At 38.5% G+C, this 21,194-nt stretch overlaps 1 protein-coding gene across 4 annotated transcripts in view; it reads right to left on the minus strand.

Moving 5' to 3' along the window:
* Positions 1-19,888, minus strand: part of ROBO1 (roundabout guidance receptor 1) — a 1,168,989-nt gene extending 1,149,101 nt beyond the window's left edge. For 3 of the 4 annotated variants that reach the window (XM_004770829.3, XM_004770834.3, XM_004770827.3), the window contains exon 1: positions 19,612-19,887. The gene's annotated coding sequence lies outside the window, so the exon portion shown is untranslated. Of the gene's footprint in view, positions 1-19,611 lie in introns of all 4 variants that reach the window. The other variant, XM_004770828.3, reaches the window with a different exon arrangement.
* Between the last annotated feature and the right edge of the window lie 1,306 nt (positions 19,889-21,194).

The following is a 21,194-nucleotide window of genomic DNA, read 5'->3' on the forward strand; positions in this document are numbered from 1 at the left end:
TATCCATTTATCATCTATCATTTTTTTAAGATTTTTTTTTGTTGTTATTTATTTGACAGAGATCACAAGTAGGCATAGAGGCAGGCAGAGAGTGAGAGGGGGAAGCAGTCTCGCTACTGAGCAGAGAGCCCATCGTGGGGCTCGATCTTAGGACCCAGTGATCATGACCCAAGCCGAAGGCAGAGGCTTTAACCCACTGAGCCACCCAGGTGCCCCTCATATGTCTATCTTCTTGACTATACATGTTTAACCCCTTCTCCCAGATGAATACCTTCAACACCCACATTTCTGTAATCCAGGATATAAATTGTATCCAGTGATTATTCCTATTCGAACTTTCTATTTCAACCAGAAGTGTGCTAGTTAAGTGTCCTCGCAGTTGGAAATGATAAAAGGTGGCACTGCAACATTCAGCATGCTTTTGCTTTAAGTACAGCTTTAATCCATTATTCCAACTAGCCAGTCTCAGAGATGAGGCTTATTGGTCTATCGTCACTGGCTGTCCCTGCTCTGCCCTGAAACAGTCTAGCTGAGGACAAATTCTTCAATCACAGTACTGGTATCTATGAGAGAGACCACATGAATTGGATAATACAAGGTGTTTTCCAAAAAAGGGAAAGAACCTATCAAATTGCTAATGTACCCAATTAGCAGTTACCTTCTGGAACAAAATAAAATCCAATTTTTTTTTAAACAGGTCAATTAAATTAATGTAATTCCTTTGTTCTTATAACAATGTTTGCTGACTGCTGCGTGTTTCGGAGCAGTTTATAAGGAAACTCATTCACATGCCATGTGAAGGAAGCAGTGCAGGGCAGTGTGCCTAGAGAATTTGGAGCCAGACAGAAGGAGGGGCCAAGTCTACCTTTGCTTCTCACGGACTGTGGCTTTAAGCCTTTCCTTCTTTCTATTTCCAAATGAATGCAATAATACCAATTCTACAAGCATGGGAAGAGATTAAATAAGGTAACCGTGTAAAAATGCTTGCACAAGACAGCAAAGGTTCCACCAATATCATGTGTTTTCTCCTTTTCGGAACATAATACTAAAGTTTAGTTAATTAGAATAGCATTACAATTATAAGAAAATAAATTAGTCCATTAAGGACTTAATTGGCTTAAGGTCAAGCTGGTTTATTCTTTTTTTCTTTATCCATGACTTGCTTTTTTTCTTAAAAATGGTCCCGACTGTGAGTCTATGTTTTTCTTCATATAATTATATGTTCTTCACACAGCTCTATTTCATGTCAGGGGACAATACAGCAAACTGTATCAGATTTGGTATGGAGCTACTTTAGGGAGGCACTGGCAACAGTGTACAAAATTACGATTTGGAACTTTATAGCAGAGTAAAAAGAAAGTAAATACTTAAACCAATCTATATACTTTTCCCCCCTATTTCTAAAGATAGTGGGATATTTAGTTGGATTCATCCTTTTCAGGACTTATCATAAACTAAATTTATGGAAAAATTTTCAAGTCTCTTCATATATTCATTCAGAAAGGAAATGGTACATTTTTCTATAGCATAGATACGATTCACATATTTTCCTTGATCCTTAGAAACACCAAAATTTTGGAGATTAAAGATTAGAAACATCTACATTAATTTTTACAAAGAAATATGCTGCTGAAAGAAATGAATCACTAACTCGCGATACGAGCATTCTACTCACAAATTTCTTGCCTCTTTACCGCTTTATTACAAACGTTAATTTTTAGTCTAGATTCTAACTTGGAATTTTTCCAACATCTTGTTCTGAAACGTGTTTACAGAAAGTATTTTCAAAGCAAGCATCATTTTAATCATCAATTAATAATACACTTTTTTTATATTATCTCAATTTTTACCTCAATTTTCCTCTCTTGATGTCACGTTCCTCTGGTTTCTCATCTATAAAGTAATAGGATTAGGAATACATACTAGATTCTCTCACTTCTAATATGCTGGGATATTATACCTAATATATTTTTTTTAATTTGCATTCTTTGTTCCACAAAACAACTCAAAACCATCATTGAATCTACAATGGAGACAAGCATTTAAAAACAGATATAACTCAAAGTGATAATTTCAATAAATATACATATGTATTGCAGTGATAACATACATTTGCATAAGACTTGGTTGATGAATATGCTAAATCCTAGCTCAAATTATGTAATTTCTAATGTATGTATTACTTTAATATTATTTTCAGTCCATCAGTTATACTCTCCTAAATAAGGAGGCTGGATGTAAATTGTTATTTAATTTCTAAATTATATATTCAACATTATTTTCTTTATACAAAGGCATATTCCAGCCCCTAAATCATACAGTTCTAAGTAGGGAATATGAACTCACATTCTACAAATTGGATTTTCTTTTTTTAAAACACAAGTGCATCTCACTTGCAGATGTATTTCTAGATTTTAATGTTTAATTGGGGAGACTGTCACCTAGAAACACAGTGTGTGGCAATCTTGGTGCATTCAGTCCTTTATTTTTTTTATTTTGGAAATATGTCTGATTATCTGGACTTATATAAGTTACTGGGACTCCTATACAGACTTTAATCAGAAATCATATTTCCTCTGAGTATGATGTCCCACACAATCATAGATGGAATGAACATTCTATTTATTTATGGCCACCTCACAACCCAAAAGATACCCAAGAAAATCTGAGAGCGATCAGAATGATTAAATGTCAGATGGGACTAATATCTGAGAAATGTGCAGGACAAATATGCAGAGGGCTTTGGGGAAAAAAAAAAATCTACCAGTGAGAGGAAATCCAAAATGGCAAATAATGAGACAAAACTTGAGACAGAATAAATGATCCAACAACATCACTGTAAGGAAAAACAATACAAAAGATAATCAGAAGTTGTCAGTATAACTAAAATATATGAATATGTAAAATTATTGATAATAGGGTTGGTAAGTTTTTCCTCATATTTTCTTTCATTACCTGGGTTTCTGGACATAAAATACATAGCTGTTCAGTAACCAAGCAAAGTATACTATTGTAGATTTTGATGGATTTAAGCTAATTGATGCTTTCAATGTTGAAAATAATTTTATGAGTTTTACCAATACATTTATATATAAATTATTTCAAATAAACACGTAGCAATAGAAATTCAAATAGATCTGAGATTACATAAAAATGAATTCAAGAAACAACTAGCTCTGCTAGTGAGTTATGCGCTTACAAATATGCTGGTCTGGATATTCAGATTCAGAGGTTATGAGGCAGTAGTCAATAAAAGGGAAATTTGTGATACGCTGTTAACAAATATTCATAAAAATAAATCTTGATCCTATCATAAAAGCACAATTCTATTATCTCTATAGCAGATGGAAGAGATTGATTATAGATCATTTATAATCTTTACATGTGGAATTATATTATTAGTATGGATCTGCGTGCATGTTTCAACTATGTTGTTTAAATTTAATTGATTTTATTCCAAAGTTTTAGCCCGAAATAATAAATACGGTACCAAATGGCAAAAGCCTACATTTTTTTCAGGCCTTTTCTGTTTTATTAAATTATCCTTGTTTTTTCAGGGGTAAGGCTACTGTCCCGTGTAGGTATTATGAAACTCTTTGTGTACTACATCAGAATTTTATAACTAAAACAAATGATTCATTTTGTAATATACTTAGTTGTTCTAAAGTTTCCCAAGAGAAGAGTTTTTCTTATGAGTTCTCCATATAAGTCTAAAGTTGCTGAGCCTTAGGTTGAGGATGTATTGTTCTATTGTTCTTTCTACTAGGAAACAATGGCTGACAGGGTAGAGAACACAAGTTTAGGGATGGTTTTTGTCTTCATGCATAAAAGGAACAGTCAATAAAATATGCTTAAGCCCAAAGTCGTCTGCTGGTGTTATAATTCTGTGAATTATATGAAAATTTCTCTTGCTGTTAAATCTTAAGAATTTCAAATTTTTCCTGAATTTATTCAGTTTCCTATTCCTTCATACACAAGGAGAAACTGAGTTGGTCATTAATTCTCTATTATTAAAGGCAAATTTTATAGACTATTTGTTATTTACACTGCCTTCCATTCTCAAGTAAATGGAAATGAAGTTATTATATTATTGCATTTCACTATGAAAGGCAAAGATGTCTGCACATTTAACAATGCAATCTAAATGTAGGATAATCAATGTATACCTACAAGAACTATTAAACGTCAGTTTTTCTTTTCTTTTATTTAAAGATTTCATTTATTTATTTGACAGAGAGATCACAGGTAGGCAGAGAGGCAGGCAGAGAGAGAGAGGAGAAAGCAGGCTCCCTGAAGGGCAAAGAGCCTGATGCAGGGCTCCATCCCAGAACCCCAAGATCATGATCCCAGCCGAAGGCAGAGGCTTTAACTCACTGAGCCACCCAAGTGCCCCTAAAAGTCAGTTTTTCAATGTAACCCCATTGAAGTAGAGGACTGGTATTAGTAAAGTTTGATAGAGAAAAGCCCTAATGTGTATTTGATAATTCAGCTAAGTGCTACTATGTAGACAAATTCTAAACTACATGCAGGAGAGCAAAATACGGTATGATCTACAGTAGGACGGCAAAACTAAAGATACTCAGTTTGGGCCATTAAGCCAGATACATAATCTACAGAACTTAGAGGTCTGTAAATGGACTATTACACACTATTAAAGATATAAATGAAGAATAAAAATCACCTGTGTCTCACTAAGGAAGCCAGAGGCTTTAAAAAAAAAAAAAAAAAAAAACTTAAGGATAGTGGTCACACTTCAACTATCTTGTAATTTTTGTCCATAATAATATGAACAAGGGCTTACAAAGCAGTGAAATTCTGATTATTCAGATAGCAAATTAAACATTTTTCTTAGTCACAGGATCACTAAGGAATGGTGACAGAATGTTAGATATCCCTCTATTTTTCCATTTCTTTTTCCTAGAAGAAAGTTGCACGATCTAACCTTTAAAACAGAGTTGCTGGAATCCCATTGGCCGGAGTCCTTGAATACACACGGTAATACATAAAACCAGCCACCCATTCATCAAAGGTAAGAATTTAAGGATCACTGGGTGCAAGGCACTATTCTATGTGCAGAAGAAACAAACAGAAACAATATACACCTCCAGTTCCTCAGTGTTCTTAATTTAGACTGGGAATAAGATGATACAGTGCTACTCGATATCACTCCTATTACAGTTGCAGGAACAATGTATTGTAAAGCCAAAAGGGAGAAAGCTGTTATTTCTGTCTGGTGAAGTCCATAAATTTCCATATGTGTATGTCACATCAAAGATGAGTTTACCAGGCCAACAAGAAAAAGAGAGAGAGAGAGAGTATTTGGTGATCCCATTCAGAAAAATGTGTGAAATGACATAGATATGAGTTTCTGCCTACAGCCCTTCCCATAGACACACAACACACGTCTTTTGAATAACTCCTCTAGTGCTGTTTTAGCATTGGAGAAACATTGAAAAACAGACGGCCATCCTTCCCTCCTGGTGCTGACAATCTAATGAGGAAGATAGATGTTTGGTAACTGTGATAAGGCTCTTTTTAGGGGGCCTGGATGGCTCAGTTGGTTAAATGTCTACCTTCAGCTCACGCCATGATCCAAGGTCCTGGGGTTGAACCCCAAGTCTGGCGCCCTGCTCAGCGGGGAGCCTGCTTCTCCCTCTCCCCCCTGCTCAAGCACTCTCTCTCTCTCTCTCAAATAAATAAAAACCTTTTTAAAAAAATGCTCTTTTTAAAAAAGAAAAAGTAGAGATGCCCTGAGAACACAGGGAAGGCTTTAGAAGGTTGGGTATTTTGGTCAAGGGAAAGAAAATCAGGTAAGGGAGAGAGGTGTGTCTAGATGGGGAAAGGGCTTAAGAAGTTACATCAAGCTGTTAAACTATTATGTAGGCAATGGAGAGAAGTTTTTAATCAAAGAGTGGTTAATGAAGACTAGCATATTGGAATATCAGCAAGATAAGATTGACAGCATTAAACAAAGAAAATTTAACCAAAGAGAGACAAAATAATGGAAAAAAAATAGGGAGTCCAGTACAAAATTCCATGGACTAAGCAACTTTACTTACTGAGGTAACGAAGATGGGGTGGGGGGGGTGATATTGCAAAGATTTTTCTGAGATACAATTTAGAAAATTAGTGATTCCCAGACATAAAGAGTGAGGGAAATCCCAATTTGAGGAGCTGCTGCTCAGATTTCACTTAAGAGAGCTCGGGCAGTGTGGAGGGGAAGAACTGAGTAAAATGGAAGATCTAGAAAAGGATTATTTAGATGGTGATCAAAGGATGGGGAGTTCATTTGGAACATGAGAAATCCCACCATGGGGTAAGACTGAGGACAGACAAATGAAGAGGTAAAGTAAACCCTGGTCAGTGTAAGTTTAAATCTGGGAAGAGAGATCTGTGCTGGAGAAGTATACTTGAATAGCATCAAAATATTTACTGCAAAGCCATGGTTCTCATTATAGTTGCCCATGAGAATCACCTCAATCACTTAAAACAAACAAACAAAACAAAACAAAACAAAAACAAACAAAAACAAAAACAAACCACTGTTCATTTCACAAACCCCAAGATTCTCATTTAAGCAATTTGGGATATAGGACACAGGGATTAAAAACAAACAAGCAAACAACAACAACAAAAAACCCTAAACACAATAAAAACAAAAATGAAAATAAAATCAAAACTCTGCAGATGATTCTAATGTGCTGCCAAGCTGAAACCTCTGCCATGGAGGGACATAACTGCATGAGATCTTTTCATGGTAAGAGCCTGGACCCTGAAGCCAAGCAGAACCAGGTTTAAATTGAAGCTCTGTCCGTTACCCGTGAAACCTTGCACATGAAAACCATGAACTCCTTCTCTGCAAGACTGTGGCCATATCGCGTGCTCAGTGCTTTGTAGGATCACGCGCAAGAGTGTAAAGGCACTTCTCAGGATGCTCTATAAATATCATCTATATGTATCATCATCAATTATTATTATCCACACAGTATCATCTTATTCTCCATTATATAAGTTTGCAGTTGGGGAGTGACGGAAATCACAGAAGGAGAACATGCAGAACATCAAGAGAAAAGTTCTAGGGGCAGAATCTGCGTAATATGCGACGTTGAAGAAAATGGTAGAGGACAAGGAGACAGCAGAGCAAGAAGCAGAAAAGTCAAATGTATGGAGGAAATTTAGAACAAAATGGTGTCCTGAAATTTATTCGATGTATTACAAATTTCACAAAAACCTAAAGTGGGATGAAGTCTGAAGCTTGGCCCTGATTTGTCAAACCCTAAATCTGTAGAGTCTAACTGTGCAGATTAGGGCAGATTAGGGCTGCCTGAAACTACAGTTGGTTGAGGGGTGAAGAATTAGGAACAATCAAGGGAAGGCAACAGGAGGATACTATTTCAAGAAGTTTAATTTTTAAGAGGAGAGCAGAAGATACAGGAGGGATAATGGGAAGAGAAAAGATTCTGAAAACTCTGAAGGACTTTTTCTTCCTCAAATGGAAATAGTTGTAAAAATAAATAAAGAAGGCAGTTAATGGAAAAGTTGAAGTGATGTGGAAGAAGAAAATTGAAGAGCTATGACCCCAATTTCTTTGCTGCTTTGGCACTAGAAACTAAGGCAAAATAAAGAATATCGTCACTAATGTGTTAGCTACAGCTACAGCTCTCAAAAAAAAAAAAAAGGACAAATTCTTTCCTGATATTTTCCCCTACCTCTGTCTAAACTCTCACTCTCTAATACCACTTTTTTTTTCTTTTATTGTTTCTACACCACAGCCAGTGCTCCATGTAATACCTACCCTCCTTAATATCTACCACCAGGCTCACCCATCCCCCCATTAATACCACTTTAATAATCGTTTTCATATACCCAAATTAGGTCACAATGGTCAGAATGAAACTGATTGATTCACTTGCTTAGTTGGAATGTCATTCTAATAAGCTAATGAAATCAAGAACTTCTTTCCATGTTCTCAGGTTTACTAAACTGAATTTAATTTGATGGAAAAACACCTGTAATCCACAGCATCAGGGAAAAGAACACGACAGGACCAGCCCTGTGTTTTATCCTCTTGGAAAAAGAGTCCACAGCTCATGCCCCTTTGCACGATATGTGAAAAGCCTTATTTTTGTGCACTGTACTAAGGGCAGTGAATTTCAGGGCGCTTTTTAAGTATGCCACATCAGCATCAATGAAAAAGAGTAATCCATAAGATGTCAAACTGTACCTACCTAGGAAATTTCATGGTAATAGGAGGATGGATTAAAGCAATATTATATCAGAAGGTGAATCATTACACTAAGGAGAGAAAACATGAAAGGGGAGGATGAGACTGTTGCTTCTCTATTTCCAGCACCAAAAGCAATCAGTGCTCTCACCATCCTGACAAAGACCCTTCCTTGTACATATCCCGCCCCCCAAGGAGTCAGCAAGGGAGCAGATGCTCCGCAATCTGCAATTCATGGAAGGCGCATACATTTGTGTCACCGAGTAATCCCATTTGATCACATTACTCTTTCATCCAGCAGTTTGCATGTGCAGGTGGCTAAGGCACTGCCTTATTGGCCACTTTGTATCACCTCGACGCAAAGTCCTCCTGGGGCTTCAGGTCTACCTCACTGCAACCCGTCTTGCAGTTATTTCTGTCCAAAACCTCCAGCATACCTCACCAGCTGCCTTATTCACAAGCACAATACTCATTGTCAAGGTGTTTTGTTTTGTTTTTTTCTCCATTCAATGTGCTTGTTTCATATAATACATCCCATAGAGTAGATTGATCCATTGTATTAATGCTCCTTTTCAATGAAACCTCTTTGGGTTCATTGCCTTTCTCTTAATATTAATAGGCAGAGAGCATTCTGTGGAGCTGTGCTGAAAATTAACAGTTTTAAAAGATCTTATTTATTTATTTGACAGAGAGCTCAGAGGCAAGGGGAGCAGCGCGGAGAAGGAGAGGAAGAAGCAGGCTCCCCACTAGCAGGGAGCCTGATGTGGGGCTCGATCCTAGGACCCTGGGCTCATGACCTGAGCCTAAAGAAGACAGAAGCTTAACTGCTCAACTGACTGAGCCACCCAGGGATCCTGAAAATTAACATTTAAAGAGCACTGAGAAGCCACACTGGAACAATAAATCTTTTTTTAAGGAGTGAGGTTGCGCAACCACAAATGGGCTTAATAAATATTTGTCACAGTAGGGCTCCTGAGTGGCTCAGTCGGTTAAGGTTAAGCATCTGCCTTCAACTCAGGTCATGATCCTGGAATCTTGGGGTGGAGCCCTGCATGGGGCTCCCTACTCAGTGGGGAACCTGCTCCTCCCTCTGCCTGCCGCTCCCCCTGCTTGAATTCATTCTCTCTCTTCCTCTCACTCTTGAACTAGCTCAAATAAGTAACATCTAGAAAAAGTAATAATAATTTTGATGTGGTAAACTATGTATAACATAAAATTTATCATTTTAAACTTTTAAAGTATACAATTTAGTGACATTAAGTATATTCACATTGTTGTGTAACTATCACCGCTATCCATTTCCAGAACTTTTACATCATTCTCAGCTGGAAGTCTATACTCACTAAATAATATTCCCCAGTATTATTTTCTTATTCCTGCTCCCCTGGCCCCTGACAATCACCATTCTACCTATTGTCCTTACAGTTTCACTATTCTAGGTATTGTGTATAAGTGGAATCATAAAGTATTTAACTTTTTTTGTCTGACTTTTATCACTTAAGACAATTTTTTCAAGGTTGATCCATGCCATAGCATGGATCAGAATTTCATTCCTTTTTAAAGCTAACAATTAATTATAAGTATATACAATGTGTTTTTCAATTTAGCCACTGATGGACATTTTGGTTTTTTTCCACCTTTGGCAGTTGTGAATAATGCTTCTATGCACAAGGGAGCAAAAATAACTATTCCAATATCTCCTTTCAGTTTTTTAGCACATACAGCTAGAAGCAGAATTACTGGATCCTATGATAATTCTATTTAATTTTTTGAGGAACCACCATACCATTTTCCCTCATGGCTACACCATTTTATATTTCTGCTATCAGTTCCAATATTTCTACATCCTTGCCAACACTTGGCATTTTCCTAAGTTTTTTTTTTTTTTTGAGATAGTCATCCCAATGGGTATTAATATAAAACTAAATTTGATATTTGAGAAAGAGCTGTGTATTTACCTTCACATGGGAAGCAATCTAAATCTTAAGAAATGGAGTTGTCCCACTAGCTCAATCCTATTTCTCATAAACTTGTGTCCTAAAAGATGATGTTTCTTATTCTGTCATCTCAAGTGAACAAGCTTTGGGTAAATATGCAAGGAAATTATCAAAGTATAGCTTTAACCACCACCACCCCCATTTCTTCTGACTGAGCCACCTAGAAGCCCCTCTCTCTCTGGTTTCTTTGGTATTTCATATTGTAATTACCTCCTTGGTTAGGCTGAGGTAAGTGTTTCTTGCCAGGAAATGCTAAAATCTGTGAAGTTGTGAAATCATCCTCACCACTATGATCATGTTCAATAATCCAATTCCATGGCAGCTGTCCATTGAAAATCAAAGGCTATTAATATCTCATTCATTCATTCATCCATTCATTTGTTCCAAATGTTACTGTGAGTTTATTCTTCCCAACACTGTTCAATCAAAGTTTCTGAGATGATGGGCCATTCTATACCTGTTTGATCTAATATGTCAGCTATGAGCCACATGTGGCGATTAACTATGTAAAATGTAACTATTTAAACAGAGTAAGTACTGAGATTGAAAGGCAGAGGATAAGGAATATACTCAATGAAATTATAATAGCAGGTTTAGATAGATATACTGAGAAATTCTTCATCATCTTTGTCCCAGTTAGTCAGTCTGGTCATTAAAACTGACAAATGCTACTTGTAGTCAAGAGGATATAAGGGTGCCTGGGTGGCTCAGTCCATTAAGCATCTGACTTCAGTTCAGCTTGTGATCCCAGGGTCCCAGGATGGAGCCCTATGTCCCCAGGCTCCCTGCTCAGCCTCCCCCTCTACTTGTGCACCTTCTCTCTCTATAATAAAGAAATAAAATATTTAAAAAGATAAAGGAGTATAGGTAGGTACTAATTTCTCCTAAAACACAAATTGAAAAGAAATGAGCTTCCTAGGAGAAAATTAGGATGCCTCAAAAAGGAGGTAATACTTAAGTTAGATGCTGAAGGATACAGACCTCACTAATAGAGAAGGAGAAGAATATTTTAAGAAGACAGAAAGGCAAAAGCAATGAGTTGGAAACAAAATGCTGTGTTGAGGGTTGGTTAAGTGTGTGGTACAGTGAGAAAGAGACTAAGCCTAGGGAAGAAGTAAGAGAAATGGAAAGAAGTTACAATAGTAGTCCCAAATCTAAGTATGAAAGGCAGTGCGCTGAAGAATTCAGATTTTCAGTGTCAACAAAAGGAGAGAATAAGAAAAGATACTATGTGAGTTTGTTCTTTCCCTAAGATAGTTCCTTTCCTTGGTCCAATTTATCATTTATGACAAAAAAACATTAATTGGAAAGAACTGGATTTAATGGGCTGGGTGTAATCTGTATTTAGTGCAGAGGCTTTCTTTATTTTTTTTTACTTTTTTTCAGGGAAGCTTATAAATATAAGATTCTTGCATTTCATTTGCCAAACCAGACCATTCTTAAATGCCTTTAAATTCATACCCAGTATTTAAATAATTTAAGACTTGGCTTAACACTAACCATGTTTGTTTGGTATGATGTTGTTCATTATAGATTAAAAAACAAACTCTTAAAGGAACTGTCTCTGACTTCATACAAGCAGGTGAAGTGATTTTGCAGTCCCCCTCATTCCTCGTCCCAAGGTAAAATGTAATATAATATGCACAGCGCACTGTGATAATTTCCTTTCTAAACTTTTTGCCACTGTATTAATGTTTTGGAGTGCTTATTCAAGAGATATGCCTTGATCAGAAGCTGTTGGTTGTTGTGCTAAAATGTTGTTCCTCCTCTGGGTTATATAAGTCACCTGGCAAATGGTCAGTCATGCTTCATTCCTAGAGTGAGTCATGATTCTGCCTTTGATCTATTTTGCTGGAGTCTTATAAACAAGGAGTGTGTCATTGGGATATTCATTAATATTCTCTGTAAAGAACTAAAACTGAAGTAAATTATGCTAGGCATAGCTAGAGGACTCATTACGCATGAACAATTCAAAAACCATTTAAAGAGATTATACAGTTTGTCATAAAAAGCACTGGTCTTTAATTCTAACTGAATATAAACCTATTTGGGTTGAAATCTTAATTAATGCTTTTACTCTGGTTCATTAACATTGCGATGGTTCAGTGAGATAATGGTCCTCATACCAACCTGGCAGACAATGACCAGAAATATGTGTCTCAAATGAGGACAGATGCCCAGTAGCCTTATAGGCAAAAAAGGAATCCATCCACATATGGAACATTTATATGTGACAACCACACTTCTCAGCACATGGAAACCAAAATCAATTCTAGATAGATCAAAGAGCTGAATGTAAAAAGCAACATTTCAAAACTTAAAATATATATATGAAAATATTTTCTGACTTCACCATAAGGAATGGCTTCTAAAACAAGACATAAAAAAGAGAAAACATGATGGAGAAGTTTTATTACTTTTAAAGAAACAAAATATACTTTTTAAAAAAACAACACACACACACACACACATACACAAAAGAGAAAAGATGAGATGCAGCCTAGGGAAAAATATTTTCAATGCATGTACCAAAAACGAGTTTGAATATAGGATATACAAAGGACTTCTAAAAATCTATAAGAAGATAAATGGCTCAGTAAAAAAAAAAAAAAAAGCAAAATATGTTTTTAAGCAATTCATAGTGGAGGAAACCTGAATTACCAGTGAAAAGATGTTCACTGGACATACAATCAGAAAAGAAAAATTAAAACTATTCAATTTGTTAAAATTAAAAAATTGACAATATTAAATGTTGAGAAGGGTAGATAGGATGGTAGCTTGCACAAATGTGTGTGGAATCTGGAAATGCTTCAAGCATTGTGTGGGATTTGGGCAATATCTGAGTAAAGGAAATTAATGAAATTCTACATAGTCAAGCAATTTCACTCCTAGACATATACCTTAAAAAGCATTGTCTATGTTCCCAATGATACCTGCACACATACAAATCACTGCTACACCGTTATAGAAAGAAATTTGTAATAGATTCATTAAAATGGAATACTATACAGTAATTAAAAGGAATGAATCAAGTCTCCCTGTATTGACTTAAATAAATCACAAAAATCCATATTCCTGAGATGCACATAATATGTTACAATTTATTTAAATAATATAGTTATTTAATACAATACTATATATGATTTTGGGGGGTGTGCCTATATATAGTGAAATTAAAAGTTAATGCATGGGGATAAAAATAGCAAATTTATTATACAGTTTACCTCTTGGAGGGAGATGTAATTTGTGTCTAGAGGGCTTAAATTTTGTTTAATATATTTTTACTTAAACTGAGTGATAATTTATAGTCATTTGCTTCACTATTTTCTCCCTCTCTGTCAAATAAGTACATCATAAAATTACAATATTATAATATTATAATATTACATAATATCAGAGTCAGTAAATTTCTAAATACTCTGTGCGCTGTAGCACCTCAACCCTACAAGCCATCTTCTCATGTGGTTATTGAAATTATGCTCTTGGCAAGTATGTCTTTCTAATGCAGGACTCTCTCTTCCTTCACTAAGAATGAATCACATGATTTGACATACTAAACTCTGTGATGAGATGTTTTTTAAAAGCACAGTAACTCAAGAGGACATGCCCATAGTCCTCAGTAAGATCTAAAAAGCCATGCTGATGGCTCTTTCTCCAAACTGCCAAATTATGCACCAAATTGACCTAGCTGAGTTGGGGAGCAACAGTTGTGATAAATTCCATGTGCCTAGTTACATCCGATATGCTTGCTAAGATGTGGATTCCAGATTCCCATCCCCATATTTTAATGTATTAAATCTGATGACGGGTCCATTTCTATACTACTTTGCTTGATTAAGAGGTTTCCTTGGTTCAATGGCAAAAGTTTGGAAAATACCACTTTGAGGAATTCAGTCTCTTGATAAAAATGAATACATAAATGCAGAAGAATCTCAGAGATGTTACTAAGAAAAAAGTAGAAAGAGACATATTTAGATCTACTTGCTTAACGTGAAGGTCTTCACAGAAGGGTAACACCTGTTTTGTGTTTCCAAAGATCCAAGGATCAAGAAAAGTGAGAACCATTATGAGCTGAAATTCTAACAAACAAAAGGAGAAAGGAATGTTATATCCTCAGTATTTGAGAAAATGCAGGAGATTTTCATAGTAATTGATAAAGCTGAAGACTGAAGAGAAGAGTTCTGAATCCAAATGATAGAACACCTTGAGTGACATGAATGCAGTTTGGACTTCATCAATTATGCTCTAGAAAGTTGAATGACTTGCAAATATGAAGGACATGGATTTAAGTGGGGCAAAAAGTGAGGTGAGTTGTTAGATTAGAAGGCTGATCCAGGATGTAAAAGGGAGACTAGGTGCAAAGCTATCTGTGGAGAAAAGAGGCTAGGTTCAAGAAAAATGGAAGTATTAGTAAATATATTTTTTTTTAATTTTTTTTTCCTCATTACTCAAATGAGGTAGATGAAGTAGAGAGACCTGTCATAGGTTATTCTGCCTGGATGCCATAATGGACAAATTATGACTTGGAAAACCAAGTAGAAGACAAGTATGTTAGGAATGACATATGTACCTTTGAATAATTTCCTTTTACTAATTTTCCTTACAAATTTTTGCAACACATCTCTAGGTGGAGATATCAAGTGATTTTTGGAAATACAAAATGTGGTGATCAGGAGCAATATACGGACTAGAAATATCAAATTTGGATTTTATTTTTGAAACTCTAGAAATACATCCCACCATCTGGGGTGACTGAGGACACACAGAAGATTGAATCTGACAGATAATTTATGCAAAAAGATATGATATAGAGTAAATGCTCCAGAAATGTTAGCTCACTCTTCCGAACTCCAAATCCAGACCAAATTAAATGGCAGAAATTGTAATTTATTGGAAATTTTAAGGTGTATAAAAAAGTGATAAGGGTTGGAATAGTCAGAGATGACATGTTGGAGGAAAAACATGAACCACCTTGAACAAATGAATAGGATTAGTTTCAGCAAAGGTGGGAAACCTGGAGATCAGAGAATCCATGTGTGTGGAAATGTGAAGGTGGAGGTGTCCAGCTTCTGTCTCAGGATGAAATAATGGACTCTTCCAGACTCCTTGGTTCTACCTGTGCAAATTGCAAAGTAAATGATAAAGACCTTAATTTTTATGCTTCTTCTCTAACTTCCAAAGATGATGGTACCATTGGGACGGTGGTTAGAGGTAGGCTTTCTTAATAAAGAAAGAATTCTGTGCTCTGACATCCTTGGAAAGTCACTGTTCATAGAAGACTGGTCTGAGGGAGGTGCCAAAAAGGGTTTGGACATGAAAAGGATACATAGGAGATTAAAAAATTATGCTGGAACAAAATTTTAAAAATAATGAAACTTCTTATTTAAATATAATGAGAAAATATAGTTCCATGGTATACTGGAAAAGCATTCACTGTGGCATGAACGAGAACTTATTTCCAATTTTGGATCTCCCTCTACCAGATGAATGGCTGTATATTTTTGTTTAACTTCTCTGAGCTTCAGTTTCTTCATATATTAAAGAAATCTAATAAAAGTCTTACCTCGAAAGAGTGATGGGAAAATTCAATGGAATATTTATTGCATGTAAGATGCCTAACATTGTGTCTACGATGCTCTCCTAAGTGGCCTTGGGTAAGTCAGTTACTTTTCTAGCACCTCTATTTCCTGTAGCGTTGGAGACTTGGCCTTCCATATGCCAGTAACATATATGAGATATAACCAAGAATGCATTGAGTAATATTGCTCACTCACTTCAATAGCAAGGTTAGAGAGATAAATCATTATGTGACCAGGTTATAAGTCTAGACTCTTGTATAATATTATGCTTATATTTCTGATCTTAGAGATCATGGAGACAGAAATGGAGAAGCAGGGGTTGGGGAGGGGAGTTGGGGAAGGAGGGGAAGACAGAGAAAGGATGTCAGTTGAGTTTTCCTGGCAATAAGGAGGAACTCATTCTCTAGTGGATCGGATGGAACCTCACCTCCAGTTACATCTCAAATGGTGCATTGCCCCTGCTCATTCAACAAGCTGCCAAAGGCTGGCTTTGCTGCCCTGTTTTTTGTTTTTCTTTTATTCACATCTTAGCAGTGTCTTGAGTTGCCCAGCCTCATAATGAAAGTAACATGGTAAATCTTGCTTAAATAAAAATAGCTCCTAATCCATCAAGGATAGATGGACGCCAAAAGGGGAGATCTCACAGCTGAGTACAACATTAGTTTCCAAACACTGCAAGCAAGTGTATAGCTTCCCTTTCATTTCTGACCAAAGTCATTTTGTATCTGAATGGATTCCATTATGCAATAAAATAAAGACAATTTTACAGGCCAATATAATTCTCTTTGTGGGGATATTTGGATATTTTTCTTTATTCTGGGCAGTATAGGGTAAGAGAAAGTCAGCTTTAAACCTCTGGGACTCTCTGAGCAGCTATCTCTGCCTCCTCCCACGCTGAGCACAGTACTAAACCACTGGAAATCACTAACCCTTTGCGGGGCACAGCCTAGAAGATGACAACACTGGTTCCAGGACAGGAGAAGGGAAGGGAAGGGAAGAGAAGTAAATGGAAGCTTGTGGAAAAATCCCCCAAACGTGTGATTAACAGCTATTTTCTGAAGCAAGCCTTCATCAAGGATCTACAGCTGTGTCATTTGCTTCAGTGCTGCAGATTGTGCAGGGCTAACTAGAAAGACACACGCAGGAATATATGTGGAGAAGGGTTAAAGGAAGTCCAAAGGAAGTCCAAAATCTGTGGTAAGGATATGAGAGGAATGCCCTCACACCTTACCCTTACCTACTCCTCAGCTGTACCCTTCCCTCCTGTGGGAGGAAGATAGGTTCCTAAGACATGCACAAAAGTCCTCTTACCAACTGGATATTGGTTCTTAGTTGTTGCTGTTTTTGTTTTTGACCTGTTAGGGTTTTTTTTGGGGGGGGGGGTGAGGTGGAAAGGGAGGGCTTGATGGACATCCACTAACCGGTTAATAAACCCCATTAATGAAATCAACATGCTCCAGACCTTTCAAAAAGCTTTCAAAAGATATAGAAGAGAGGCAGGTTTTGCAGTAGCAACCTGAATGTCTCCAAATAATAGGTCTGAGGAGCATCCAAGTTGGGGCCCTGAAAGCCCATCTACCATACTTGTAATAAACTCCTAATAAACAGATGGATTCTCAAGATATTTTCCATTTAATATTACACCCTAGTTCCCAAACAACCATAATTAAGGGGACAAATGGAAAATGGGAAAAGAATGCAATGATATTGTGTCGCCCCCCCCCCACCATATGCTCAAAGAGGTATATTTCTTCTGAAAGTTCCCCTTCAAGCAACCAAGCACCCAGGTGGGCCTTTCTACAGTCCTTCTCCTCTGTGCCTTCCTCCAAATGCTCAGGGGGGTTGGGAATCCACCTCCAAATTAAACAATCTCTCACCACTTCTGAAAATACACAAACCATTTCTTAACAGGCCTTTGGAACACACAGCCTGATAAAAATCACTTGAAAAGAAACAGGGCAGATGACCCAGAGGAGTTGGCAAGGTCAGGGCACTCCCCGGTGAGGACGTGAAAGGTGGGAGTTGCTGAGGTCAGGGTTAAATGACACTGCGAAATGAAGGCCCCTGCCCCGCAGTCGCCTGCCTTCATCTACGGATGGAGTCTCTAGTGAGCTCCTGGGTCTGGAAGCCTGCCCCTTCGGAGCCACAGAGAGGCCACGGAAGCGTATTTCAAAGCCGCATCTAAAGCAGCTCACTTAAAAGCGCCAAGAAAAGCCTGGTTGATGACCAGAATTGCCCCGAATCACTTGCTGCCCTCCTCTGGCAGGTTCATCAACGTTTCCCTTCTTCGCTCCTCGTCTCGTTTCCCTTTGGAGTGCAGGTTCTCTAGCACGTTTGGGACGCACCCCCGGGATTTTCGGGGAGCAGTAGCAGTTTTGAACCGAAGGGCGGAATGGGATGGCTCAGCATCCATCTCCCCACCCCAACCTGTCTGCCCGATAGCACAGTGGCCCCTAAAAGGATAACCCAGGACTCCTGCGGCTCTTCCTGCGCAGGGCCCGCGGGATGTCGCGGCGCGTGGCCGCTGGGCGCAAGCAGCCCCCGCCGCGCCGCAGCCCCCGCCGATTAGCAGCAGTGGCTGCGGCAGCAGGACCGCCACGCCGAGCTCCCCGCTCCGCCCGCCCGCAGGGCTCTGCCTGCCTCTCCCCATTGTGTCCGCAGCGCTGCGGGGCTGAGAGGCGCGAGCCGCTGCACCCGCGCCAACGCCGAGCCCCAGGCAGGGGGAGCGCGGAACCGAAGAGGGGGCACCGAGAAGGAGCGAGAAAGGGCCCCCAGAAGGGCACCGCGCTTCATCAATAATGCAGAGGCGCCCGGACCTCCCTGCAATACGTTTTCCAGCTAAACGCCACCAACTGGAGCGCTTCCTGGCAAGTCCCACGCGTGGGTTTTTTTGTATGTGAAAAATGGGACGCACCTTGTTCATTCATCTATCTTCTATCCCTCTTCCTCGCTTCTCAGATAAAGCCCCCCACCCCGCCTTAGGTTTAAACCCCCACCGTTCCACATCAGCACTGCACGTCCAGGCAAAAGCTGCATGTTGGAAAGGCAGGTCCTGAAAGACTTCACCGTCTGCACATCACTAAGAGTTCATCGAAATTCATCTAGTAATGCATATTTTCAAAGCACCCGTTCTCACCCTCCTCGTTAGAGAACGCTTTCAAAGTTTGGAAGCTCAAATGGCGTCGGAGCTGCTGGTTTCTGTGCCTTTGCCCACATCATAACCACGGTACGCTCAGAGACCCCGAGATGACGCGGGGAAGTTGCCCAGCACGAGCCCCGCAGGCCCCTGATGCTCCGAGCATCCCTAGAAGCAGTTCTCCCGTGTGTCCCCTGGAAGCCCAAATGCGGCAAAGAACCGCTTCACACAAGGGTTAACCCAGCCCCACACAACAGACACAAATCCCGAAACTTCTTTGTGAAGCAGGGGCAGCCCACCCGGAACGGACATCCCGAACAACTTGCAAGGGAATAAAAACAAAACAAGAAAACACACACACACACACACACACACACACACACACACACACCAAAAACCAAAACAAAACCCAAGGCATCCCTGCAGGGAAACTTGTTGAATCCAGCCCGAGCGTAAGGCTGCAATTTCCGATTTAGCCTGAAGGTTTCTGATTCTAATACAGTACCCCCCCACCCAAATACCCCAGTGCACCAGTCACAATTTCTGGACAAACTGCGGGGTCCTGTCCGCACCCATTCTGCCCTCCAGCACCCTCCGATGGAAAACCGAGCGTGTCCCTTTTGACAGTTTCTAAAGCCGGCTGTCACTTCCTTTGCAATCATTTGGGAGACTTACCCTTCCAGAGGACTGTTTCCGAAATCTAGCGGTTCCGTGTGCAGGCGCAGCCCTCCAACTTTGCTGTGCACGGAGACCTTCCCGAGTTTAAAGCAAGCCAAAGCTGCCTGGGACTTTTAAACCCAAGAGTGGGGAAATTAGGGAAACAGTAAAGTCGGGTTCCTTCTCAGTATCAGCACCCTGGAAAAATCCAATCCCTCTTCGGTAGAGAATTCTTTGAAACCCGTTATCTGTATTACTATTAATGCGCAGAGCAGACGGCATTGCATGCAAATAGGTCCAAGTGTGCGCTTCTATTGGTGGCTGCGGAGGCCCCTGGGTCCTACTGCTCCGGCTCTAAACTACACAGCAACACTACGCACGCAGCTTTGGAGGCACGGAGGGGAAAATGGATTTAATTGATTCGTTACCTCTGGTATTGTAATGCCTGCTGCGATGTTTAACAGAGGAAAAAACCCTCACATCTGAACTCCTGTCATGTGATCTATCATTTCATTTTTGCTTTTAATTGTCTCCACCGAGTGGCTTTGCAAATACAAAGGATTTTAAAAGAACATTTTCTAAAGAAAATTCACAGATACTTTTGGCAAAAAAAGCCTCTTTTCTGCTCTCTATAATGCATCATTTGGATATGAATCCAAGAAGTGTTTCTATAGTTACATGCTACTGCACTTCACTTATGTAAAATAACACTTAATTTCATTCTTGAAAATGCATGGCTACTCCAAATTAAATGAGTAGGTTAAAGCGGTAGAAGCTAATATATGAATGTGCTGATTATAGAACATGGGACATATATTTTAAATGATACCAAAAATGCATCAATGGCAATGCCATGGGCGTCATTTTTATTTTATAAAGTAAATTCAGAAATATTTTATTTGTGAATACTGGTAACAGAAATATAAATCAACATAAAGATGTTTGGTAACGTCACAAGATTTCAAGCGTTTACTATAAATTGCCACATTTTCTTTTTACAGTTTCTCCTCTACAAACCCAATAGTAATGCAAATTGGCATAACGCCGGAGACTGAAAGTGAGGCAGGCCTATGATTAGTGGTGTTTTGAAATATTGTAACATTGGGCAAAAACACTTCAGCACATCATCATTAAACATATCTATCTTAAAAGTTAGAATATTACTCAGTCTTTCCGTGTGAACTTAAAGCCCTTAAGCATCGTTTTCCCTTGACCTTTAATTTTGTGGAGGAAAAGAAATTCTCATGTAAACTGAAATGACACACTGTCCACCAAGTTCCATCGAAGATATCTGCTGATATTACAGCTTAGGAAATAGCAATGATTTTATTGTGCTTGAGATGTAAATAGTAATGTAAATTTAATTACAAAATTATTATGGCTATAATTTACAGCTGAATGTTGTTAGGCAGTGATACACTGAATAAGGTCAGCAACAACCAACTCATAAATTCACCATCCATGTGTAAACTAAATAAATGAAAATGCAAAAGGCAAAAGTACAACAGAATTGAGATCCCATTCCAAATGTATGTATAGCATTTGAATTTATGTAGTATGTGCTGCAATCCTCCTTCATTTCCTTCATTTCCATAACTCCT

The sequence above is a fragment of the Mustela putorius genome, unplaced genomic scaffold (genome assembly GCF_011764305.1).
Source record: "Mustela putorius furo isolate JIRA1106 unplaced genomic scaffold, ASM1176430v1.1 tig00003834_pilon_pilon_pilon, whole genome shotgun sequence".
NCBI classification, from domain to species: domain Eukaryota; kingdom Metazoa; phylum Chordata; class Mammalia; order Carnivora; family Mustelidae; genus Mustela; species Mustela putorius.